We start from the raw sequence: 24,953 nt of genomic DNA on the forward strand, positions 1-24,953 counted from the left end.
GTACCATCGGTGGGATACGTTCCAAGAACGACCGCAGAAGCCCAAAACGGCAGACAAGGGCAAATCCATTCATTCAAATTGGCAAGTTACCTTCCTGGCAGGCCCCTGGTTCCAGAATGTTCCCTGTAGCACGTTGGGGTTACCCCTGTCCTGGCTTTCAGCGTGCTGCACCTTCATCAGGTAACTGCAGAGCAGGTTCATAAGACAGAAAACCCGTAACAAAAGACGATAGTTTCCTGCAACTGAAAAGACAATAGATGCAACAATCACTGACTGCCATCAACACGGCAAACTAGCAAAGGCAAGAGATTCACATTGCATTCACCTGCTTTTGAACTTGGGTAAGCGTTGGGTGCACCATTCCTGGAAACACTGCAATACCAGGCTGATACATGGAGAGGACAGAGCAAGCCCTTAAGCCATCTCCCTGCTCCAAAAATCCATTTAATACAAACACTCCCACCTTCGGGAGATATCAGCGATTAAACTGATAAGAACAGAAACTACACATATTCCAAGCCAAAAGGCCGAGAAGCGATAGCACATTAATACTCCAACGGTGGAGGTCATATTTGCCGACTATCCTTTCCATCAGTTTGATGATATTCAAAGTTCCTTTATTCCCTTACCGTCTACCTTCCTTCCAAGATATCCAACCAGACCGGAAGATCACTCTGCAGCAGTCGCTGTGCTTTCCCCGTGCTTTTCTGTCCATCTGTTACGTAGCCGCGTAGGTCGCGCTGACGACCAATCAGATGGCACGGGCCGGAGCCACCGCACGTCAGGTCGACTGCAGAGAGGTTTCTCCCGGTGATCGGGGACAGCGGCGGCGGCAGGGTCATTCATTCCCCCGGCATCTACAAGATTCACCAGAATTCCTCAGGCAGCACCTTGCAAACCCATGGCCAACGCAGCCTCGAAGGATGACGGCAGCAGATCCACGGGAACACCACCATTCGCAAGTTCTCCCCCCCGCCGAGGCACTCGCTGTCCTGAATTGCAAATATGTCCTTGTTCCTCCGGTGTTACCGGGTCAAAATCGGGAATCCCCGCCCAAACAGCATCGCGGGGCTACCGACAGCACTTGGACTGCAGCGGTTCGAGAGAGCAGCTCACCACCAGGCTGATCTCGGCATGGGCGAGAAATGTTGGCCTTGACGGAAAGATCCTATTCATTGCCTCCCCTTGTGTTGGTGTAGCTTGCCCATAAATGCCAATCATCGTTTCCCTCACGTACAGGATTCGCTCCTCGGCATTCCGCATCAATCCGAAAAGTTGCGAAAAGCGAATTACGTCCGTGCACCCTTTCTTTATCGTCCACTTTCAATATCCTCTCTACTTGTATCCGACTCTCTGTGGAGAATGGGGAGGGAGCTGATCTCCCCGTGTAAACATGTCACGCTGCAAGCGCGCCTCATCACCACCAGCAGCTCGATTCGACATCTCCGTTCACATTGCTGCAGATCGCTGACAACATTATAATCCGACCCAGTTGACAAACTGACAACTGTTTCGCTACTTGCACCGCAAATGATGACAAATCGTTCCAAATCGTACGGGTGGCACAGTGGATCAGTGGTTAGTACGGCTGCCTGGTGGCACCAGGGAGCTGAAGCCAGTTCCAGCCTTGGGCGATCGTCTGCGTGAATAATCTTTACGTACAGACGTAGCTACTAAAGCAGGTCGCTTCCGTACAGTAGTTTGCGAAGAAACAAACAGAGATGGGGGTTTCACTCTATTCAGGAAACAGACTAAAGACATTTCTTCCTTGTTCAAGAAAATATTAGGATAAATTTGTTGCCTCGGGGGTGGGGGGGAGGCGGGGGGGTTGGGAAGGGGCTGTGGGGGCTGATCTGATAGCCATTTGACATTGGCTGAGTCATGGGATCCCACAACCTGATTTGACTGTGTTAAAAATCCCACAACACCAGGTTTCAGCCCAACGGGGTTCTTTGAAATTACAGCAGTCACCCCACCCCCCGCCACCGCCGTACCATCGGTGGGATACGTTCCAAGAACGACCGCAGAAGCCCAAAACGGCAGACAAGGGCAAATCCATTCATTCAAATTGGCAAGTTACCTTCCTGGCAGGCCCCTGGTTCCAGAATGTTCCCTGTAGCACGTTGGGGTTACCCCTGTCCTGGCTTTCAGCGTGCTGCACCTTCATCAGGTAACTGCAGAGCAGGTTCATAAGACAGAAAACCCGTAACAAAAGACGATAGTTTCCTGCAACTGAAAAGACAATAGATGCAACAATCACTGACTGCCATCAACACGGCAAACTAGCAAAGGCAAGAGATTCACATTGCATTCACCTGCTTTTGAACTTGGGTAAGCGTTGGGTGCACCATTCCTGGAAACACTGCAATACCAGGCTGATACATGGAGAGGACAGAGCAAGCCCTTAAGCCATCTCCCTGCTCCAAAAATCCATTTAATACAAACACTCCCACCTTCGGGAGATATCAGCGATTAAACTGATAAGAACAGAAACTACACATATTCCAAGCCAAAAGGCCGAGAAGCGATAGCACATTAATACTCCAACGGTGGAGGTCATATTTGCCGACTATCCTTTCCATCAGTTTGATGATATTCAAAGTTCCTTTATTCCCTTACCGTCTACCTTCCTTCCAAGATATCCAACCAGACCGGAAGATCACTCTGCAGCAGTCGCTGTGCTTTCCCCGTGCTTTTCTGTCCATCTGTTACGTAGCCGCGTAGGTCGCGCTGACGACCAATCAGATGGCACGGGCCGGAGCCACCGCACGTCAGGTCGACTGCAGAGAGGTTTCTCCCGGTGATCGGGGACAGCGGCGGCGGCAGGGTCATTCATTCCCCCGGCATCTACAAGATTCACCAGAATTCCTCAGGCAGCACCTTGCAAACCCATGGCCAACGCAGCCTCGAAGGATGACGGCAGCAGATCCACGGGAACACCACCATTCGCAAGTTCTCCCCCCCGCCGAGGCACTCGCTGTCCTGAATTGCAAATATGTCCTTGTTCCTCCGGTGTTACCGGGTCAAAATCGGGAATCCCCGCCCAAACAGCATCGCGGGGCTACCGACAGCACTTGGACTGCAGCGGTTCGAGAGAGCAGCTCACCACCAGGCTGATCTCGGCATGGGCGAGAAATGTTGGCCTTGACGGAAAGATCCTATTCATTGCCTCCCCTTGTGTTGGTGTAGCTTGCCCATAAATGCCAATCATCGTTTCCCTCACGTACAGGATTCGCTCCTCGGCATTCCGCATCAATCCGAAAAGTTGCGAAAAGCGAATTACGTCCGTGCACCCTTTCTTTATCGTCCACTTTCAATATCCTCTCTACTTGTATCCGACTCTCTGTGGAGAATGGGGAGGGAGCTGATCTCCCCGTGTAAACATGTCACGCTGCAAGCGCGCCTCATCACCACCAGCAGCTCGATTCGACATCTCCGTTCACATTGCTGCAGATCGCTGACAACATTATAATCCGACCCAGTTGACAAACTGACAACTGTTTCGCTACTTGCACCGCAAATGATGACAAATCGTTCCAAATCGTACGGGTGGCACAGTGGATCAGTGGTTAGTACGGCTGCCTGGTGGCACCAGGGAGCTGAAGCCAGTTCCAGCCTTGGGCGATCGTCTGCGTGAATAATCTTTACGTACAGACGTAGCTACTAAAGCAGGTCGCTTCCGTACAGTAGTTTGCGAAGAAACAAACAGAGATGGGGGTTTCACTCTATTCAGGAAACAGACTAAAGACATTTCTTCCTTGTTCAAGAAAATATTAGGATAAATTTGTTGCCTCGGGGGTGGGGGGGAGGCGGGGGGGTTGGGAAGGGGCTGTGGGGGCTGATCTGATAGCCATTTGACATTGGCTGAGTCATGGGATCCCACAACCTGATTTGACTGTGTTAAAAATCCCACAACACCAGGTTTCAGCCCAACGGGGTTCTTTGAAATTACAGCAGTCACCCCACCCCCCGCCACCGCCGTACCATCGGTGGGATACGTTCCAAGAACGACCGCAGAAGCCCAAAACGGCAGACAAGGGCAAATCCATTCATTCAAATTGGCAAGTTACCTTCCTGGCAGGCCCCTGGTTCCAGAATGTTCCCTGTAGCACGTTGGGGTTACCCCTGTCCTGGCTTTCAGCGTGCTGCACCTTCATCAGGTAACTGCAGAGCAGGTTCATAAGACAGAAAACCCGTAACAAAAGACGATAGTTTCCTGCAACTGAAAAGACAATAGATGCAACAATCACTGACTGCCATCAACACGGCAAACTAGCAAAGGCAAGAGATTCACATTGCATTCACCTGCTTTTGAACTTGGGTAAGCGTTGGGTGCACCATTCCTGGAAACACTGCAATACCAGGCTGATACATGGAGAGGACAGAGCAAGCCCTTAAGCCATCTCCCTGCTCCAAAAATCCATTTAATACAAACACTCCCACCTTCGGGAGATATCAGCGATTAAACTGATAAGAACAGAAACTACACATATTCCAAGCCAAAAGGCCGAGAAGCGATAGCACATTAATACTCCAACGGTGGAGGTCATATTTGCCGACTATCCTTTCCATCAGTTTGATGATATTCAAAGTTCCTTTATTCCCTTACCGTCTACCTTCCTTCCAAGATATCCAACCAGACCGGAAGATCACTCTGCAGCAGTCGCTGTGCTTTCCCCGTGCTTTTCTGTCCATCTGTTACGTAGCCGCGTAGGTCGCGCTGACGACCAATCAGATGGCACGGGCCGGAGCCACCGCACGTCAGGTCGACTGCAGAGAGGTTTCTCCCGGTGATCGGGGACAGCGGCGGCGGCAGGGTCATTCATTCCCCCGGCATCTACAAGATTCACCAGAATTCCTCAGGCAGCACCTTGCAAACCCATGGCCAACGCAGCCTCGAAGGATGACGGCAGCAGATCCACGGGAACACCACCATTCGCAAGTTCTCCCCCCCGCCGAGGCACTCGCTGTCCTGAATTGCAAATATGTCCTTGTTCCTCCGGTGTTACCGGGTCAAAATCGGGAATCCCCGCCCAAACAGCATCGCGGGGCTACCGACAGCACTTGGACTGCAGCGGTTCGAGAGAGCAGCTCACCACCAGGCTGATCTCGGCATGGGCGAGAAATGTTGGCCTTGACGGAAAGATCCTATTCATTGCCTCCCCTTGTGTTGGTGTAGCTTGCCCATAAATGCCAATCATCGTTTCCCTCACGTACAGGATTCGCTCCTCGGCATTCCGCATCAATCCGAAAAGTTGCGAAAAGCGAATTACGTCCGTGCACCCTTTCTTTATCGTCCACTTTCAATATCCTCTCTACTTGTATCCGACTCTCTGTGGAGAATGGGGAGGGAGCTGATCTCCCCGTGTAAACATGTCACGCTGCAAGCGCGCCTCATCACCACCAGCAGCTCGATTCGACATCTCCGTTCACATTGCTGCAGATCGCTGACAACATTATAATCCGACCCAGTTGACAAACTGACAACTGTTTCGCTACTTGCACCGCAAATGATGACAAATCGTTCCAAATCGTACGGGTGGCACAGTGGATCAGTGGTTAGTACGGCTGCCTGGTGGCACCAGGGAGCTGAAGCCAGTTCCAGCCTTGGGCGATCGTCTGCGTGAATAATCTTTACGTACAGACGTAGCTACTAAAGCAGGTCGCTTCCGTACAGTAGTTTGCGAAGAAACAAACAGAGATGGGGGTTTCACTCTATTCAGGAAACAGACTAAAGACATTTCTTCCTTGTTCAAGAAAATATTAGGATAAATTTGTTGCCTCGGGGTGGGGGGGGAGGCGGGGGGTTGGGAAGGGGCTGTGGGGGCTGATCTGATAGCCATTTGACATTGGCTGAGTCATGGGATCCCACAACCTGATTTGACTGTGTTAAAAATCCCACAACACCAGGTTTCAGCCCAACGGGGTTCTTTGAAATTACAGCAGTCACCCCACCCCCCGCCACCGCCGTACCATCGGTGGGATACGTTCCAAGAACGACCGCAGAAGCCCAAAACGGCAGACAAGGGCAAATCCATTCATTCAAATTGGCAAGTTACCTTCCTGGCAGGCCCCTGGTTCCAGAATGTTCCCTGTAGCACGTTGGGGTTACCCCTGTCCTGGCTTTCAGCGTGCTGCACCTTCATCAGGTAACTGCAGAGCAGGTTCATAAGACAGAAAACCCGTAACAAAAGACGATAGTTTCCTGCAACTGAAAAGACAATAGATGCAACAATCACTGACTGCCATCAACACGGCAAACTAGCAAAGGCAAGAGATTCACATTGCATTCACCTGCTTTTGAACTTGGGTAAGCGTTGGGTGCACCATTCCTGGAAACACTGCAATACCAGGCTGATACATGGAGAGGACAGAGCAAGCCCTTAAGCCATCTCCCTGCTCCAAAAATCCATTTAATACAAACACTCCCACCTTCGGGAGATATCAGCGATTAAACTGATAAGAACAGAAACTACACATATTCCAAGCCAAAAGGCCGAGAAGCGATAGCACATTAATACTCCAACGGTGGAGGTCATATTTGCCGACTATCCTTTCCATCAGTTTGATGATATTCAAAGTTCCTTTATTCCCTTACCGTCTACCTTCCTTCCAAGATATCCAACCAGACCGGAAGATCACTCTGCAGCAGTCGCTGTGCTTTCCCCGTGCTTTTCTGTCCATCTGTTACGTAGCCGCGTAGGTCGCGCTGACGACCAATCAGATGGCACGGGCCGGAGCCACCGCACGTCAGGTCGACTGCAGAGAGGTTTCTCCCGGTGATCGGGGACAGCGGCGGCGGCAGGGTCATTCATTCCCCCGGCATCTACAAGATTCACCAGAATTCCTCAGGCAGCACCTTGCAAACCCATGGCCAACGCAGCCTCGAAGGATGACGGCAGCAGATCCACGGGAACACCACCATTCGCAAGTTCTCCCCCCCGCCGAGGCACTCGCTGTCCTGAATTGCAAATATGTCCTTGTTCCTCCGGTGTTACCGGGTCAAAATCGGGAATCCCCGCCCAAACAGCATCGCGGGGCTACCGACAGCACTTGGACTGCAGCGGTTCGAGAGAGCAGCTCACCACCAGGCTGATCTCGGCATGGGCGAGAAATGTTGGCCTTGACGGAAAGATCCTATTCATTGCCTCCCCTTGTGTTGGTGTAGCTTGCCCATAAATGCCAATCATCGTTTCCCTCACGTACAGGATTCGCTCCTCGGCATTCCGCATCAATCCGAAAAGTTGCGAAAAGCGAATTACGTCCGTGCACCCTTTCTTTATCGTCCACTTTCAATATCCTCTCTACTTGTATCCGACTCTCTGTGGAGAATGGGGAGGGAGCTGATCTCCCCGTGTAAACATGTCACGCTGCAAGCGCGCCTCATCACCACCAGCAGCTCGATTCGACATCTCCGTTCACATTGCTGCAGATCGCTGACAACATTATAATCCGACCCAGTTGACAAACTGACAACTGTTTCGCTACTTGCACCGCAAATGATGACAAATCGTTCCAAATCGTACGGGTGGCACAGTGGATCAGTGGTTAGTACGGCTGCCTGGTGGCACCAGGGAGCTGAAGCCAGTTCCAGCCTTGGGCGATCGTCTGCGTGAATAATCTTTACGTACAGACGTAGCTACTAAAGCAGGTCGCTTCCGTACAGTAGTTTGCGAAGAAACAAACAGAGATGGGGGTTTCACTCTATTCAGGAAACAGACTAAAGACATTTCTTCCTTGTTCAAGAAAATATTAGGATAAATTTGTTGCCTCGGGGGTGGGGGGGGAGGGGGGGGGGTTGGGACGGGGCTGTGGGGGCTGATCTGATAGCCATTTGACATTGGCTGAGTCATGGGATCCCACAACCTGATTTGACTGTGTTAAAAATCCCACAACACCAGGTTTCAGCCCAACGGGGTTCTTTGAAATTACAGCAGTCACCCCACCCCCCGCCACCGCCGTACCATCGGTGGGATACGTTCCAAGAACGACCGCAGAAGCCCAAAACGGCAGACAAGGGCAAATCCATTCATTCAAATTGGCAAGTTACCTTCCTGGCAGGCCCCTGGTTCCAGAATGTTCCCTGTAGCACGTTGGGGTTACCCCTGTCCTGGCTTTCAGCGTGCTGCACCTTCATCAGGTAACTGCAGAGCAGGTTCATAAGACAGAAAACCCGTAACAAAAGACGATAGTTTCCTGCAACTGAAAAGACAATAGATGCAACAATCACTGACTGCCATCAACACGGCAAACTAGCAAAGGCAAGAGATTCACATTGCATTCACCTGCTTTTGAACTTGGGTAAGCGTTGGGTGCACCATTCCTGGAAACACTGCAATACCAGGCTGATACATGGAGAGGACAGAGCAAGCCCTTAAGCCATCTCCCTGCTCCAAAAATCCATTTAATACAAACACTCCCACCTTCGGGAGATATCAGCGATTAAACTGATAAGAACAGAAACTACACATATTCCAAGCCAAAAGGCCGAGAAGCGATAGCACATTAATACTCCAACGGTGGAGGTCATATTTGCCGACTATCCTTTCCATCAGTTTGATGATATTCAAAGTTCCTTTATTCCCTTACCGTCTACCTTCCTTCCAAGATATCCAACCAGACCGGAAGATCACTCTGCAGCAGTCGCTGTGCTTTCCCCGTGCTTTTCTGTCCATCTGTTACGTAGCCGCGTAGGTCGCGCGGACGACCAATCAGATGGCACGGGCCGGAGCCACCGCACGTCAGGTCGACTGCAGAGAGGTTTCTCCCCGGTGATCGGGGACAGCGGCGGCGGCAGGGTCATTCATTCCCCCGGCATCTACAAGATTCACCAGAATTCCTCAGGCAGCACCTTGCAAACCCATGGCCAACGCAGCCTCGAAGGATGACGGCAGCAGATCCACGGGAACACCACCATTCGCAAGTTCTCCCCCCCGCCGAGGCACTCGCTGTCCTGAATTGCAAATATGTCCTTGTTCCTCCGGTGTTACCGGGTCAAAATCGGGAATCCCCGCCCAAACAGCATCGCGGGGCTACCGACAGCACTTGGACTGCAGCGGTTCGAGAGAGCAGCTCACCACCAGGCTGATCTCGGCATGGGCGAGAAATGTTGGCCTTGACGGAAAGATCCTATTCATTGCCTCCCCTTGTGTTGGTGTAGCTTGCCCATAAATGCCAATCATCGTTTCCCTCACGTACAGGATTCGCTCCTCGGCATTCCGCATCAATCCGAAAAGTTGCGAAAAGCGAATTACGTCCGTGCACCCTTTCTTTATCGTCCACTTTCAATATCCTCTCTACTTGTATCCGACTCTCTGTGGAGAATGGGGAGGGAGCTGATCTCCCCGTGTAAACATGTCACGCTGCAAGCGCGCCTCATCACCACCAGCAGCTCGATTCGACATCTCCGTTCACATTGCTGCAGATCGCTGACAACATTATAATCCGACCCAGTTGACAAACTGACAACTGTTTCGCTACTTGCACCGCAAATGATGACAAATCGTTCCAAATCGTACGGGTGGCACAGTGGATCAGTGGTTAGTACGGCTGCCTGGTGGCACCAGGGAGCTGAAGCCAGTTCCAGCCTTGGGCGATCGTCTGCGTGAATAATCTTTACGTACAGACGTAGCTACTAAAGCAGGTCGCTTCCGTACAGTAGTTTGCGAAGAAACAAACAGAGATGGGGGTTTCACTCTATTCAGGAAACAGACTAAAGACATTTCTTCCTTGTTCAAGAAAATATTAGGATAAATTTGTTGCCTCGGGGGTGGGGGGGGGAGGCGGGGTTGGGAAGGGGCTGTGGGGGCTGATCTGATAGCCATTTGACATTGGCTGAGTCATGGGATCCCACAACCTGATTTGACTGTGTTAAAAATCCCACAACACCAGGTTTCAGCCCAACGGGGTTCTTTGAAATTACAGCAGTCACCCCACCCCCCGCCACCGCCGTACCATCGGTGGGATACGTTCCAAGAACGACCGCAGAAGCCCAAAACGGCAGACAAGGGCAAATCCATTCATTCAAATTGGCAAGTTACCTTCCTGGCAGGCCCCTGGTTCCAGAATGTTCCCTGTAGCACGTTGGGGTTACCCCTGTCCTGGCTTTCAGCGTGCTGCACCTTCATCAGGTAACTGCAGAGCAGGTTCATAAGACAGAAAACCCGTAACAAAAGACGATAGTTTCCTGCAACTGAAAAGACAATAGATGCAACAATCACTGACTGCCATCAACACGGCAAACTAGCAAAGGCAAGAGATTCACATTGCATTCACCTGCTTTTGAACTTGGGTAAGCGTTGGGTGCACCATTCCTGGAAACACTGCAATACCAGGCTGATACATGGAGAGGACAGAGCAAGCCCTTAAGCCATCTCCCTGCTCCAAAAATCCATTTAATACAAACACTCCCACCTTCGGGAGATATCAGCGATTAAACTGATAAGAACAGAAACTACACATATTCCAAGCCAAAAGGCCGAGAAGCGATAGCACATTAATACTCCAACGGTGGAGGTCATATTTGCCGACTATCCTTTCCATCAGTTTGATGATATTCAAAGTTCCTTTATTCCCTTACCGTCTACCTTCCTTCCAAGATATCCAACCAGACCGGAAGATCACTCTGCAGCAGTCGCTGTGCTTTCCCCGTGCTTTTCTGTCCATCTGTTACGTAGCCGCGTAGGTCGCGCTGACGACCAATCAGATGGCACGGGCCGGAGCCACCGCACGTCAGGTCGACTGCAGAGAGGTTTCTCCCGGTGATCGGGGACAGCGGCGGCGGCAGGGTCATTCATTCCCCCGGCATCTACAAGATTCACCAGAATTCCTCAGGCAGCACCTTGCAAACCCATGGCCAACGCAGCCTCGAAGGATGACGGCAGCAGATCCACGGGAACACCACCATTCGCAAGTTCTCCCCCCCGCCGAGGCACTCGCTGTCCTGAATTGCAAATATGTCCTTGTTCCTCCGGTGTTACCGGGTCAAAATCGGGAATCCCCGCCCAAACAGCATCGCGGGGCTACCGACAGCACTTGGACTGCAGCGGTTCGAGAGAGCAGCTCACCACCAGGCTGATCTCGGCATGGGCGAGAAATGTTGGCCTTGACGGAAAGATCCTATTCATTGCCTCCCCTTGTGTTGGTGTAGCTTGCCCATAAATGCCAATCATCGTTTCCCTCACGTACAGGATTCGCTCCTCGGCATTCCGCATCAATCCGAAAAGTTGCGAAAAGCGAATTACGTCCGTGCACCCTTTCTTTATCGTCCACTTTCAATATCCTCTCTACTTGTATCCGACTCTCTGTGGAGAATGGGGAGGGAGCTGATCTCCCCGTGTAAACATGTCACGCTGCAAGCGCGCCTCATCACCACCAGCAGCTCGATTCGACATCTCCGTTCACATTGCTGCAGATCGCTGACAACATTATAATCCGACCCAGTTGACAAACTGACAACTGTTTCGCTACTTGCACCGCAAATGATGACAAATCGTTCCAAATCGTACGGGTGGCACAGTGGATCAGTGGTTAGTACGGCTGCCTGGTGGCACCAGGGAGCTGAAGCCAGTTCCAGCCTTGGGCGATCGTCTGCGTGAATAATCTTTACGTACAGACGTAGCTACTAAAGCAGGTCGCTTCCGTACAGTAGTTTGCGAAGAAACAAACAGAGATGGGGGTTTCACTCTATTCAGGAAACAGACTAAAGACATTTCTTCCTTGTTCAAGAAAATATTAGGATAAATTTGTTGCCTCGGGGGTGGGGGGGAGGCGGGGGGGTTGGGAAGGGGCTGTGGGGGCTGATCTGATAGCCATTTGACATTGGCTGAGTCATGGGATCCCACAACCTGATTTGACTGTGTTAAAAATCCCACAACACCAGGTTTCAGCCCAACGGGGTTCTTTGAAATTACAGCAGTCACCCCACCCCCCGCCACCGCCGTACCATCGGTGGGATACGTTCCAAGAACGACCGCAGAAGCCCAAAACGGCAGACAAGGGCAAATCCATTCATTCAAATTGGCAAGTTACCTTCCTGGCAGGCCCCTGGTTCCAGAATGTTCCCTGTAGCACGTTGGGGTTACCCCTGTCCTGGCTTTCAGCGTGCTGCACCTTCATCAGGTAACTGCAGAGCAGGTTCATAAGACAGAAAACCCGTAACAAAAGACGATAGTTTCCTGCAACTGAAAAGACAATAGATGCAACAATCACTGACTGCCATCAACACGGCAAACTAGCAAAGGCAAGAGATTCACATTGCATTCACCTGCTTTTGAACTTGGGTAAGCGTTGGGTGCACCATTCCTGGAAACACTGCAATACCAGGCTGATACATGGAGAGGACAGAGCAAGCCCTTAAGCCATCTCCCTGCTCCAAAAATCCATTTAATACAAACACTCCCACCTTCGGGAGATATCAGCGATTAAACTGATAAGAACAGAAACTACACATATTCCAAGCCAAAAGGCCGAGAAGCGATAGCACATTAATACTCCAACGGTGGAGGTCATATTTGCCGACTATCCTTTCCATCAGTTTGATGATATTCAAAGTTCCTTTATTCCCTTACCGTCTACCTTCCTTCCAAGATATCCAACCAGACCGGAAGATCACTCTGCAGCAGTCGCTGTGCTTTCCCCGTGCTTTTCTGTCCATCTGTTACGTAGCCGCGTAGGTCGCGCTGACGACCAATCAGATGGCACGGGCCGGAGCCACCGCACGTCAGGTCGACTGCAGAGAGGTTTCTCCCGGTGATCGGGGACAGCGGCGGCGGCAGGGTCATTCATTCCCCCGGCATCTACAAGATTCACCAGAATTCCTCAGGCAGCACCTTGCAAACCCATGGCCAACGCAGCCTCGAAGGATGACGGCAGCAGATCCACGGGAACACCACCATTCGCAAGTTCTCCCCCCCGCCGAGGCACTCGCTGTCCTGAATTGCAAATATGTCCTTGTTCCTCCGGTGTTACCGGGTCAAAATCGGGAATCCCCGCCCAAACAGCATCGCGGGGCTACCGACAGCACTTGGACTGCAGCGGTTCGAGAGAGCAGCTCACCACCAGGCTGATCTCGGCATGGGCGAGAAATGTTGGCCTTGACGGAAAGATCCTATTCATTGCCTCCCCTTGTGTTGGTGTAGCTTGCCCATAAATGCCAATCATCGTTTCCCTCACGTACAGGATTCGCTCCTCGGCATTCCGCATCAATCCGAAAAGTTGCGAAAAGCGAATTACGTCCGTGCACCCTTTCTTTATCGTCCACTTTCAATATCCTCTCTACTTGTATCCGACTCTCTGTGGAGAATGGGGAGGGAGCTGATCTCCCCGTGTAAACATGTCACGCTGCAAGCGCGCCTCATCACCACCAGCAGCTCGATTCGACATCTCCGTTCACATTGCTGCAGATCGCTGACAACATTATAATCCGACCCAGTTGACAAACTGACAACTGTTTCGCTACTTGCACCGCAAATGATGACAAATCGTTCCAAATCGTACGGGTGGCACAGTGGATCAGTGGTTAGTACGGCTGCCTGGTGGCACCAGGGAGCTGAAGCCAGTTCCAGCCTTGGGCGATCGTCTGCGTGAATAATCTTTACGTACAGACGTAGCTACTAAAGCAGGTCGCTTCCGTACAGTAGTTTGCGAAGAAACAAACAGAGATGGGGGTTTCACTCTATTCAGGAAACAGACTAAAGACATTTCTTCCTTGTTCAAGAAAATATTAGGATAAATTTGTTGCCTCGGGGTGGGGGGGGAGGCGGGGGGGTTGGGAAGGGGCTGTGGGGGCTGATCTGATAGCCATTTGACATTGGCTGAGTCATGGGATCCCACAACCTGATTTGACTGTGTTAAAAATCCCACAACACCAGGTTTCAGCCCAACGGGGTTCTTTGAAATTACAGCAGTCACCCCACCCCCCGCCACCGCCGTACCATCGGTGGGATACGTTCCAAGAACGACCGCAGAAGCCCAAAACGGCAGACAAGGGCAAATCCATTCATTCAAATTGGCAAGTTACCTTCCTGGCAGGCCCCTGGTTCCAGAATGTTCCCTGTAGCACGTTGGGGTTACCCCTGTCCTGGCTTTCAGCGTGCTGCACCTTCATCAGGTAACTGCAGAGCAGGTTCATAAGACAGAAAACCCGTAACAAAAGACGATAGTTTCCTGCAACTGAAAAGACAATAGATGCAACAATCACTGACTGCCATCAACACGGCAAACTAGCAAAGGCAAGAGATTCACATTGCATTCACCTGCTTTTGAACTTGGGTAAGCGTTGGGTGCACCATTCCTGGAAACACTGCAATACCAGGCTGATACATGGAGAGGACAGAGCAAGCCCTTAAGCCATCTCCCTGCTCCAAAAATCCATTTAATACAAACACTCCCACCTTCGGGAGATATCAGCGATTAAACTGATAAGAACAGAAACTACACATATTCCAAGCCAAAAGGCCGAGAAGCGATAGCACATTAATACTCCAACGGTGGAGGTCATATTTGCCGACTATCCTTTCCATCAGTTTGATGATATTCAAAGTTCCTTTATTCCCTTACCGTCTACCTTCCTTCCAAGATATCCAACCAGACCGGAAGATCACTCTGCAGCAGTCGCTGTGCTTTCCCCGTGCTTTTCTGTCCATCTGTTACGTAGCCGCGTAGGTCGCGCTGACGACCAATCAGATGGCACGGGCCGGAGCCACCGCACGTCAGGTCGACTGCAGAGAGGTTTCTCTCCGGTGATCGGGGACAGCGGCGGCGGCAGGGTCATTCATTCCCCCGGCATCTACAAGATTCACCAGAATTCCTCAGGCAGCACCTTGCAAACCCATGGCCAACGCAGCCTCGAAGGATGACGGCAGCAGATCCACGGGAACACCACCATTCGCAAGTTCTCCCCCCCGCCGAGGCACTCGCTGTCCTGAATTGCAAATATGTCCTTGTTCCTCCGGTGTTACCGGGTCAAAATCGGGAATCCCCGCCCAAACAGCATCGCGGGGCTACCGACAGCACTTGGACTGCAGCGGTTCGAGAGAGCAGCTCACCACCAGGCTGATCTCGGCATGGGCGAGAAATGTTGGCCTTGACGGAAAGATCCTATTCATTGCCTCCCCTTGTGTTGGTGTAGCTTGCCCATAAATGCCAATCATCGTTTCCCTCACGTACAGGATTCGCTCCTCGGCATTCCGCATCAATCCGAAAAGTTGCGAAAAGCGAATTACGTCCGTGCACCCTTTCTTTATCGTCCACTTTCAATATCCTCTCTACTTGTATCCGACTCTCTGTGGAGAATGGGGAGGGAGCTGATCTCCCCGTGTAAACATGTCACGCTGCAAGCGCGCCTCATCACCACCAGCAGCTCGATTCGACATCTCCGTTCACATTGCTGCAGATCGCTGACAACATTATAATCCGACCCAGTTGACAAACTGACAACTGTTTCGCTACTTGCACCGCAAATGATGACAAATCGTTCCAAATCGTACGGGTGGCACAGTGGATCAGTGGTTAGTACGGCTGCCTGGTGGCACCAGGGAGCTGAAGCCAGTTCCAGCCTTGGGCGATCGTCTGCGTGAATAATCTTTACGTACAGACGTAGCTACTAAAGCAGGTCGCTTCCGTACAGTAGTTTGCGAAGAAACAAACAGAGATGGGGGTTTCACTCTATTCAGGAAACAGACTAAAGACATTTCTTCCTTGTTCAAGAAAATATTAGGATAAATTTGTTGCCTCGGGGGTGGGGGGGGAGGCGGGGGGTTGGGAAGGGGCTGTGGGGGCTGATCTGATAGCCATTTGACATTGGCTGAGTCATGGGATCCCACAACCTGATTTGACTGTGTTAAAAATCCCACAACACCAGGTTTCAGCCCAACGGGGTTCTTTGAAATTACAGCAGTCACCCCACCCCCCGCCACCGCCGTACCATCGGTGGGATACGTTCCAAGAACGACCGCAGAAGCCCAAAACGGCAGACAAGGGCAAATCCATTCATTCAAATTGGCAAGTTACCTTCCTGGCAGGCCCCTGGTTCCAGAATGTTCCCTGTAGCACGTTGGGGTTACCCCTGTCCTGGCTTTCAGCGTGCTGCACCTTCATCAGGTAACTGCAGAGCAGGTTCATAAGACAGAAAACCCGTAACAAAAGACGATAGTTTCCTGCAACTGAAAAGACAATAGATGCAACAATCACTGACTGCCATCAACACGGCAAACTAGCAAAGGCAAGAGATTCACATTGCATTCACCTGCTTTTGAACTTGGGTAAGCGTTGGGTGCACCATTCCTGGAAACACTGCAATACCAGGCTGATACATGGAGAGGACAGAGCAAGCCCTTAAGCCATCTCCCTGCTCCAAAAATCCATTTAATACAAACACTCCCACCTTCGGGAGATATCAGCGATTAAACTGATAAGAACAGAAACTACACATATTCCAAGCCAAAAGGCCGAGAAGCGATAGCACATTAATACTCCAACGGTGGAGGTCATATTTGCCGACTATCCTTTCCATCAGTTTGATGATATTCAAAGTTCCTTTATTCCCTTACCGTCTACCTTCCTTCCAAGATATCCAACCAGACCGGAAGATCACTCTGCAGCAGTCGCTGTGCTTTCCCCGTGCTTTTCTGTCCATCTGTTACGTAGCCGCGTAGGTCGCGCTGACGACCAATCAGATGGCACGGGCCGGAGCCACCGCACGTCAGGTCGACTGCAGAGAGGTTTCTCCCGGTGATCGGGGACAGCGGCGGCGGCAGGGTCATTCATTCCCCCGGCATCTACAAGATTCACCAGAATTCCTCAGGCAGCACCTTGCAAACCCATGGCCAACGCAGCCTCGAAGGATGACGGCAGCAGATCCACGGGAACACCACCATTCGCAAGTTCTCCCCCCCGCCGAGGCACTCGCTGTCCTGAATTGCAAATATGTCCTTGTTCCTCCGGTGTTACCGGGTCAAAATCGGGAATCCCCGCCCAAACAGCATCGCGGGGCTACCGACAGCACTTGGACTGCAGCGGTTCGAGAGAGCAGCTCACCACCAGGCTGATCTCGGCATGGGCGAGAAATGTTGGCCTTGACGGAAAGATCCTATTCATTGCCTCCCCTTGTGTTGGTGTAGCTTGCCCATAAATGCCAATCATCGTTTCCCTCACGTACAGGATTCGCTCCTCGGCATTCCGCATCAATCCGAAAAGTTGCGAAAAGCGAATTACGTCCGTGCACCCTTTCTTTATCGTCCACTTTCAATATCCTCTCTACTTGTATCCGACTCTCTGTGGAGAATGGGGAGGGAGCTGATCTCCCCGTGTAAACATGTCACGCTGCAAGCGCGCCTCATCACCACCAGCAGCTCGATTCGACATCTCCGTTCACATTGCTGCAGATCGCTGACAACATTATAATCCGACCCAGTTGACAAACTGACAACTGTTTCGCTACTTGCACCGCAAATGATGACAAATCGTTCCAAATCGTACGGGTGGCACAGTGGATCAGTGGTTAGTACGGCTGCCTGGTGGCACCAGGGAGCTGAAGCCAGTTCCAGCCTTGGGCGATCGTCTGCGTGAATAATCTTTACGTACAGACGTAGCTACTAAAGCAGGTCGCTTCCGTACAGTAGTTTGCGAAGAAACAAACAGAGATGGGGGTTTCACTCTATTCAGGAAACAGACTAAAGACATTTCTTCCTGTTCAAGAAAATATTAGGATAAATTTGTTGCCTCGGGGGTGGGGGGGGGCGGGGGGGTGGGGAAGGGGCTGTGGGGGCTGATCTGATAGCCATTTGACATTGGCTGAGTCATGGGATCCCACAACCTGATTTGACTGTGTTAAAAATCCCACAACACCAGGTTTCAGCCCAACGGGGTTCTTTGAAATTACAGCAGTCACCCCACCCCCCGCCACCGCCGTACCATCGGTGGGATACGTTCCAAGAACGACCGCAGAAGCCCAAAACGGCAGACAAGGGCAAATCCATTCATTCAAATTGGCAAGTTACCTTCCTGGCAGGCCCCTGGTTCCAGAATGTTCCCTGTAGCACGTTGGGGTTACCCCTGTCCTGGCTTTCAGCGTGCTGCACCTTCATCAGGTAACTGCAGAGCAGGTTCATAAGACAGAAAACCCGTAACAAAAGACGATAGTTTCCTGCAACTGAAAAGACAATAGATGCAACAATCACTGACTGCCATCAACACGGCAAACTAGCAAAGGCAAGAGATTCACATTGCATTCACCTGCTTTTGAACTTGGGTAAGCGTTGGGTGCACCATTCCTGGAAACACTGCAATACCAGGCTGATACATGGAGAGGACAGAGCAAGCCCTTAAGCCATCTCCCTGCTCCAAAAATCCATTTAATACAAACACTCCCACCTTCGGGAGATATCAGCGATTAAACTGATAAGAACAGAAACTACACATATTCCAAGCCAAAAGGCCGAGAAGCGATAGCACATTAATACTCCAACGGTGGAGGTCATATTTGCCGACTATCCTTTCCATCAGTTTGATGATATTCAAAGTTCCTTTATTCCCTTACCGTCTACCTTCCTTCCAAGATATCCAACCAGACCGGAAGATCACTCTGCAGCAGTCGCTGTGCTTTCCCCGTGCTTTTCTGTCCATCTGTTACGTAGCCGCGTAGGTCGCGCTGACGACCAATCAGATGGCACGGGCCGGAGCCACCGCACGTCAGGTCGACTGCAGAGAGGTTTCTCCCGGTGATCGGGGACAGCGGCGGCGGCAGGGTCATTCATTCCCCCGGCATCTACAAGATTCACCAGAATTCCTCAGGCAGCACCTTGCAAACCCATGGCCAACGCAGCCTCGAAGGATGACGGCAGCAGATCCACGGGAACACCACCATTCGCAAGTTCTCCCCCCCGCCGAGGCACTCGCTGTCCTGAATTGCAAATATGTCCTTGTTCCTCCGGTGTTACCGGGTCAAAATCGGGAATCCCCGCCCAAACAGCATCGCGGGGCTACCGACAGCACTTGGACTGCAGCGGTTCGAGAGAGCAGCTCACCACCAGGCTGATCTCGGCATGGGCGAGAAATGTTGGCCTTGACGGAAAGATCCTATTCATTGCCTCCCCTTGTGTTGGTGTAGCTTGCCCATAAATGCCAATCATCGTTTCCCTCACGTACAGGATTCGCTCCTCGGCATTCCGCATCAATCCGAAAAGTTGCGAAAAGCGAATTACGTCCGTGCACCCTTTCTTTATCGTCCACTTTCAATATCCTCTCTACTTGTATCCGACTCTCTGTGGAGAATGGGGAGGGAGCTGATCTCCCCGTGTAAACATGTCACGCTGCAAGCGCGCCTCATCACCACCAGCAGCTCGATTCGACATCTCCGTTCACATTGCTGCAGATCGCTGACAACATTATAATCCGACCCAGTTGACAAACTGACAACTGTTTCGCTACTTGCACCGCAAATGATGACAAATCGTTCCAAATCGTACGGGTGGCACAGTGGATCAGTGGTTAGTACGGCTGCCTGGTGGCACCAGGGAGCTGAAGCCAGTTCCAGCCTTGGGCGATCGTCTGCGTGAATAATCTTTACGTACAGACGTAGCTACTAAAGCAGGTCGCTTCCGTACAGTAGTTTGCGAAGAAACAAACAGAGATGGGGGTTTCACTCTATTCAGGAAACAGACTAAAGACATTTCTTCCTTGTTCAAGAAAATATTAGGATAAATTTGTTGCCTCGGGGTGGGGGGGGGGCGGGGGGGTTGGGAAGGGGCTGTGGGGGCTGATCTGATAGCCATTTGACATTGGCTGAGTCATGGGATCCCACAACCTGATTTGACTGTGTTAAAAATCCCACAACACCAGGTTTCAGCCCAACGGGGTTCTTTGAAATTACAGCAGTCACCCCACCCCCCGCCACCGCCGTACCATCGGTGGGATACGTTCCAAGAACGACCGCAGAAGCCCAAAACGGCAGACAAGGGCAAATCCATTCATTCAAATTGGCAAGTTACCTTCCTGGCAGGCCCCTGGTTCCAGAATGTTCCCTGTAGCACGTTGGGGTTACCCCTGTCCTGGCTTTCAGCGTGCTGCACCTTCATCAGGTAACTGCAGAGCAGGTTCATAAGACAGAAAACCCGTAACAAAAGACGATAGTTTCCTGCAACTGAAAAGACAATAGATGCAACAATCACTGACTGCCATCAACACGGCAAACTAGCAAAGGCAAGAGATTCACATTGCATTCACCTGCTTTTGAACTTGGGTAAGCGTTGGGTGCACCATTCCTGGAAACACTGCAATACCAGGCTGATACATGGAGAGGACAGAGCAAGCCCTTAAGCCATCTCCCTGCTCCAAAAATCCATTTAATACAAACACTCCCACCTTCGGGAGATATCAGCGATTAAACTGATAAGAACAGAAACTACACATATTCCAAGCCAAAAGGCCGAGAAGCGATAGCACATTAATACTCCAACGGTGGAGGTCATATTTGCCGACTATCCTTTCCATCAGTTTGATGATATTCAAAGTTCCTTTATTCCCTTACCGTCTACCTTCCTTCCAAGATATCCAACCAGACCGGAAGATCACTCTGCAGCAGTCGCTGTGCTTTCCCCGTGCTTTTCTGTCCATCTGTTACGTAGCCGCGTAGGTCGCGCTGACGACCAATCAGATGGCACGGGCCGGAGCCACCGCACGTCAGGTCGACTGCAGAGAGGTTTCTCCCGGTGATCGGGACAGCGGCGGCGGCAGGGTCATTCATTCCCCCGGCATCTACAAGATTCACCAGAATTCCTCAGGCAGCACCTTGCAAACCCATGGCCAACGCAGCCTCGAAGGATGACGGCAGCAGATCCACGGGAACACCACCATTCGCAAGTTCTCCCCCCCGCCGAGGCACTCGCTGTCCTGAATTGCAAATATGTCCTTGTTCCTCCGGTGTTACCGGGTCAAAATCGGGAATCCCCGCCCAAACAGCATCGCGGGGCTACCGACAGCACTTGGACTGCAGCGGTTCGAGAGAGCAGCTCACCACCAGGCTGATCTCGGCATGGGCGAGAAATGTTGGCCTTGACGGAAAGATCCTATTCATTGCCTCCCCTTGTGTTGGTGTAGCTTGCCCATAAATGCCAATCATCGTTTCCCTCACGTACAGGATTCGCTCCTCGGCATTCCGCATCAATCCGAAAAGTTGCGAAAAGCGAATTACGTCCGTGCACCCTTTCTTTATCGTCCACTTTCAATATCCTCTCTACTTGTATCCGACTCTCTGTGGAGAATGGGGAGGGAGCTGATCTCCCCGTGTAAACATGTCACGCTGCAAGCGCGCCTCATCACCACCAGCAGCTCGATTCGACATCTCCGTTCACATTGCTGCAGATCGCTGACAACATTATAATCCGACCCAGTTGACAAACTGACAACTGTTTCGCTACTTGCACCGCAAATGATGACAAATCGTTCCAAATCGTACGGGTGGCACAGTGGATCAGTGGTTAGTACGGCTGCCTGGTGGCACCAGGGAGCTGAAGCCAGTTCCAGCCTTGGGCGATCGTCTGCGTGAATAATCTTTACGTACAGACGTAGCTACTAAAGCAGGTCGCTTCCGTACAGTAGTTTGCGAAGAAACAAACAGAGATGGGGGTTTCACTCTATTCAGGAAACAGACTAAAGACATTTCTTCCTTGTTCAAGAAAATATTAGGATAAATTTGTTGCCTCGGGGGTGGGGGGGGGAGGCGGGGGGGTTGGGAAGGGGCTGTGGGGGCTGATCTGATAGCCATTTGACATTGGCTGAGTCATGGGATCCCACAACCTGATTTGACTGTGTTAAAAATCCCACAACACCAGGTTTCAGCCCAACGGGGTTCTTTGAAATTACAGCAGTCACCCCCCCCCCCGCCACCGCCGTACCATCGGTGGGATACGTTCCAAGAACGACCGCAGAAGCCCAAAACGGCAGACAAGGGCAAATCCATTCATTCAAATTGGCAAGTTACCTTCCTGGCAGGCCCCTGGTTCCAGAATGTTCCCTGTAGCACGTTGGGGTTACCCCTGTCCTGGCTTTCAGCGTGCTGCTGCACCTTCATCAGGTAACTGCAGAGCAGGTTCATAAGACAGAAAACCCGTAACAAAAGACGATAGTTTCCTGCAACTGAAAAGACAATAGATGCAACAATCACTGACTGCCATCAACACGGCAAACTAGCAAAGGCAAGAGATTCACATTGCATTCACCTGCTTTTGAACTTGGGTAAGCGTTGGGTGCACCATTCCTGGAAACACTGCAATACCAGGCTGATACATGGAGAGGACAGAGCAAGCCCTTAAGCCATCTCCCTGCTCCAAAAATCCATTTAATACAAACACTCCCACCTTCGGGAGATATCAGCGATTAAACTGATAAGAACAGAAACTACACATATTCCAAGCCAAAAGGCCGAGAAGCGATAGCACATTAATACTCCAACGGTGGAGGTCATATTTGCCGACTATCCTTTCCATCAGTTTGATGATATTCAAAGTTCCTTTATTCCCTTACCGTCTACCTTCCTTCCAAGATATCCAACCAGACCGGAAGATCACTCTGCAGCAGTCGCTGTGCTTTCCCCGTGCTTTTCTGTCCATCTGTTACGTAGCCGCGTAGGTCGCGCTGACGACCAATCAGATGGCACGGGCCGGAGCCACCGCACGTCAGGTCGACTGCAGAGAGGTTTCTCCCGGTGATCGGGGACAGCGGCGGCGGCAGGGTCATTCATTCCCCCGGCATCTACAAGATTCACCAGAATTCCTCAGGCAGCACCTTGCAAACCCATGGCCAACGCAGCCTCGAAGGATGACGGCAGCAGATCCACGGGAACACCACCATTCGCAAGTTCTCCCCCCCGCCGAGGCACTCGCTGTCCTGAATTGCAAATATGTCCTTGTTCCTCCGGTGTTACCGGTCAAAATCGGGAATCCCCGCCCAAACAGCATCGCGGGGCTACCGACAGCACTTGGACTGCAGCGGTTCGAGAGAGCAGCTCACCACCAGGCTGATCTCGGCATGGGCGAGAAATGTTGGCCTTGACGGAAAGATCCTATTCATTGCCTCCCCTTGTGTTGGTGTAGCTTGCCCATAAATGCCAATCATCGTTTCCCTCACGTACAGGATTCGCTCCTCGGCATTCCGCATCAATCCGAAAAGTTGCGAAAAGCGAATTACGTCCGTGCACCCTTTCTTTATCGTCCACTTTCAATATCCTCTCTACTTGTATCCGACTCTCTGTGGAGAATGGGGAGGGAGCTGATCTCCCCGTGTAAACATGTCACGCTGCAAGCGCGCCTCATCACCACCAGCAGCTCGATTCGACATCTCCGTTCACATTGCTGCAGATCGCTGACAACATTATAATCCGACCCAGTTGACAAACTGACAACTGTTTCGCTACTTGCACCGCAAATGATGACAAATCGTTCCAAATCGTACGGGTGGCACAGTGGATCAGTGGTTAGTACGGCTGCCTGGTGGCACCAGGAGCTGAAGCCAGTTCCAGCCTTGGCGATCGTCTGCGTGAATAATCTTTACGTACAGACGTAGCTACTAAAGCAGGTCGCTTCCGTACAGTAGTTTGCGAAGAAACAAACAGAGATGGGGGTTTCACTCTATTCAGGAAACAGACTAAAGACATTTCTTCCTTGTTCAAGAAAATATTAGGATAAATTTGTTGCCTCGGGGTGGGGGGGAGGCGGGGGGTTGGGAAGGGCTGTGGGGGCTGATCTGATAGCCATTTGACATTGGCTGAGTCATGGGATCCCACAACCTGATTTGACTGTGTTAAAAATCCCACAACACCAGGTTCAGCCCAACGGGGTTCTTTGAAATTACAGCAGTCACCCCACCCCCCGCCACCGCCGTACCATCGGTGGGATACGTTCCAAGAACGACCGCAGAAGCCCAAAACGGCAGACAAGGGCAAATCCATTCATTCAAATTGGCAAGTTACCTTCCTGGCAGGCCCCTGGTTCCAGAATGTTCCCTGTAGCACGTTGGGGTTACCCCTGTCCTGGCTTTCAGCGTGCTGCACCTTCATCAGGTAACTGCAGAGCAGGTTCATAAGACAGAAAACCCGTAACAAAAGACGATAGTTTCCTGCAACTGAAAAGACAATAGATGCAACAATCACTGACTGCCATCAACACGGCAAACTAGCAAAGGCAAGAGATTCACATTGCATTCACCTGCTTTTGAACTTGGGTAAGCGTTGGGTGCACCATTCCTGGAAACACTGCAATACCAGGCTGATACATGGAGAGGACAGAGCAAGCCCTTAAGCCATCTCCCTGCTCCAAAAATCCATTTAATACAAACACTCCCACCTTCGGGAGATATCAGCGATTAAACTGATAAGAACAGAAACTACACATATTCCAAGCCAAAAGGCCGAGAAGCGATAGCACATTAATACTCCAACGGTGGAGGTCATATTTGCCGACTATCCTTTCCATCAGTTTGATGATATTCAAAGTTCCTTTATTCCCTTACCGTCTACCTTCCTTCCAAGATATCCAACCAGACCGGAAGATCACTCTGCAGCAGTCGCTGTGCTTTCCCCCGTGCTTTTCTGTCCATCTGTTACGTAGCCGCGTAGGTCGCGCTGACGACCAATCAGATGGCACGGGCCGGAGCCACCGCACGTCAGGTCGACTGCAGAGAGGTTTCTCCCGGTGATCGGGGACAGCGGCGGCGGCAGGGTCATTCATTCCCCCGGCATCTACAAGATTCACCAGAATTCCTCAGGCAGCACCTTGCAAACCCATGGCCAACGCAGCCTCGAAGGATGACGGCAGCAGATCCACGGGAACACCACCATTCGCAAGTTCTCCCCCCCGCCGAGGCACTCGCTGTCCTGAATTGCAAATATGTCCTTGTTCCTCCGGTGTTACCGGGTCAAAATCGGGAATCCCCGCCCAAACAGCATCGCGGGGCTACCG

The 24,953-nt window shown here is 51.4% G+C and overlaps 13 non-coding genes across 13 annotated transcripts; all 13 read right to left on the reverse strand.

Annotated features, from left to right (window-relative positions):
* Positions 1 to 347: 347 nt before the first annotated feature.
* Positions 348 to 539, reverse strand: LOC132811632 (U2 spliceosomal RNA). Its single transcript, XR_009643330.1, has one exon. It is a non-coding gene; the product is annotated as a U2 spliceosomal RNA (small nuclear RNA).
* Positions 540 to 2,337: 1,798 nt separating this feature from the next.
* Positions 2,338 to 2,529, reverse strand: LOC132811633 (U2 spliceosomal RNA). The gene has a single exon (XR_009643331.1). It is a non-coding gene; the product is annotated as a U2 spliceosomal RNA (small nuclear RNA).
* A 1,798-nt stretch (positions 2,530 to 4,327) lies between these two features.
* Positions 4,328 to 4,519, reverse strand: LOC132811634 (U2 spliceosomal RNA). Its single transcript, XR_009643332.1, has one exon. It is a non-coding gene; the product is annotated as a U2 spliceosomal RNA (small nuclear RNA).
* Positions 4,520 to 6,316: 1,797 nt separating this feature from the next.
* On the reverse strand, positions 6,317 to 6,508 carry LOC132811635 (U2 spliceosomal RNA). Its single transcript, XR_009643333.1, has one exon. It is a non-coding gene; the product is annotated as a U2 spliceosomal RNA (small nuclear RNA).
* Positions 6,509 to 8,307: 1,799 nt separating this feature from the next.
* Positions 8,308 to 8,499, reverse strand: LOC132811636 (U2 spliceosomal RNA). The gene has a single exon (XR_009643334.1). It is a non-coding gene; the product is annotated as a U2 spliceosomal RNA (small nuclear RNA).
* A 1,798-nt stretch (positions 8,500 to 10,297) lies between these two features.
* On the reverse strand, positions 10,298 to 10,489 carry LOC132811637 (U2 spliceosomal RNA). The gene has a single exon (XR_009643335.1). It is a non-coding gene; the product is annotated as a U2 spliceosomal RNA (small nuclear RNA).
* Positions 10,490 to 12,287: 1,798 nt separating this feature from the next.
* On the reverse strand, positions 12,288 to 12,479 carry LOC132811638 (U2 spliceosomal RNA). Its single transcript, XR_009643336.1, has one exon. It is a non-coding gene; the product is annotated as a U2 spliceosomal RNA (small nuclear RNA).
* A 1,798-nt stretch (positions 12,480 to 14,277) lies between these two features.
* LOC132811639 (U2 spliceosomal RNA) lies at positions 14,278 to 14,469 on the reverse strand. The gene has a single exon (XR_009643337.1). It is a non-coding gene; the product is annotated as a U2 spliceosomal RNA (small nuclear RNA).
* Positions 14,470 to 16,268: 1,799 nt separating this feature from the next.
* LOC132811641 (U2 spliceosomal RNA) lies at positions 16,269 to 16,460 on the reverse strand. The gene has a single exon (XR_009643339.1). It is a non-coding gene; the product is annotated as a U2 spliceosomal RNA (small nuclear RNA).
* A 1,796-nt stretch (positions 16,461 to 18,256) lies between these two features.
* LOC132811642 (U2 spliceosomal RNA) lies at positions 18,257 to 18,448 on the reverse strand. The gene has a single exon (XR_009643340.1). It is a non-coding gene; the product is annotated as a U2 spliceosomal RNA (small nuclear RNA).
* Positions 18,449 to 20,245: 1,797 nt separating this feature from the next.
* Positions 20,246 to 20,437, reverse strand: LOC132811643 (U2 spliceosomal RNA). The gene has a single exon (XR_009643341.1). It is a non-coding gene; the product is annotated as a U2 spliceosomal RNA (small nuclear RNA).
* A 1,802-nt stretch (positions 20,438 to 22,239) lies between these two features.
* LOC132811645 (U2 spliceosomal RNA) lies at positions 22,240 to 22,431 on the reverse strand. The gene has a single exon (XR_009643342.1). It is a non-coding gene; the product is annotated as a U2 spliceosomal RNA (small nuclear RNA).
* Positions 22,432 to 24,222: 1,791 nt separating this feature from the next.
* On the reverse strand, positions 24,223 to 24,414 carry LOC132811646 (U2 spliceosomal RNA). The gene has a single exon (XR_009643343.1). It is a non-coding gene; the product is annotated as a U2 spliceosomal RNA (small nuclear RNA).
* Positions 24,415 to 24,953: the final 539 nt, after the last annotated feature.

Source organism: Hemiscyllium ocellatum, unplaced genomic scaffold (assembly GCF_020745735.1).
Source record: "Hemiscyllium ocellatum isolate sHemOce1 unplaced genomic scaffold, sHemOce1.pat.X.cur. scaffold_2242_pat_ctg1, whole genome shotgun sequence".
Lineage (NCBI taxonomy): Eukaryota > Metazoa > Chordata > Chondrichthyes > Orectolobiformes > Hemiscylliidae > Hemiscyllium > Hemiscyllium ocellatum.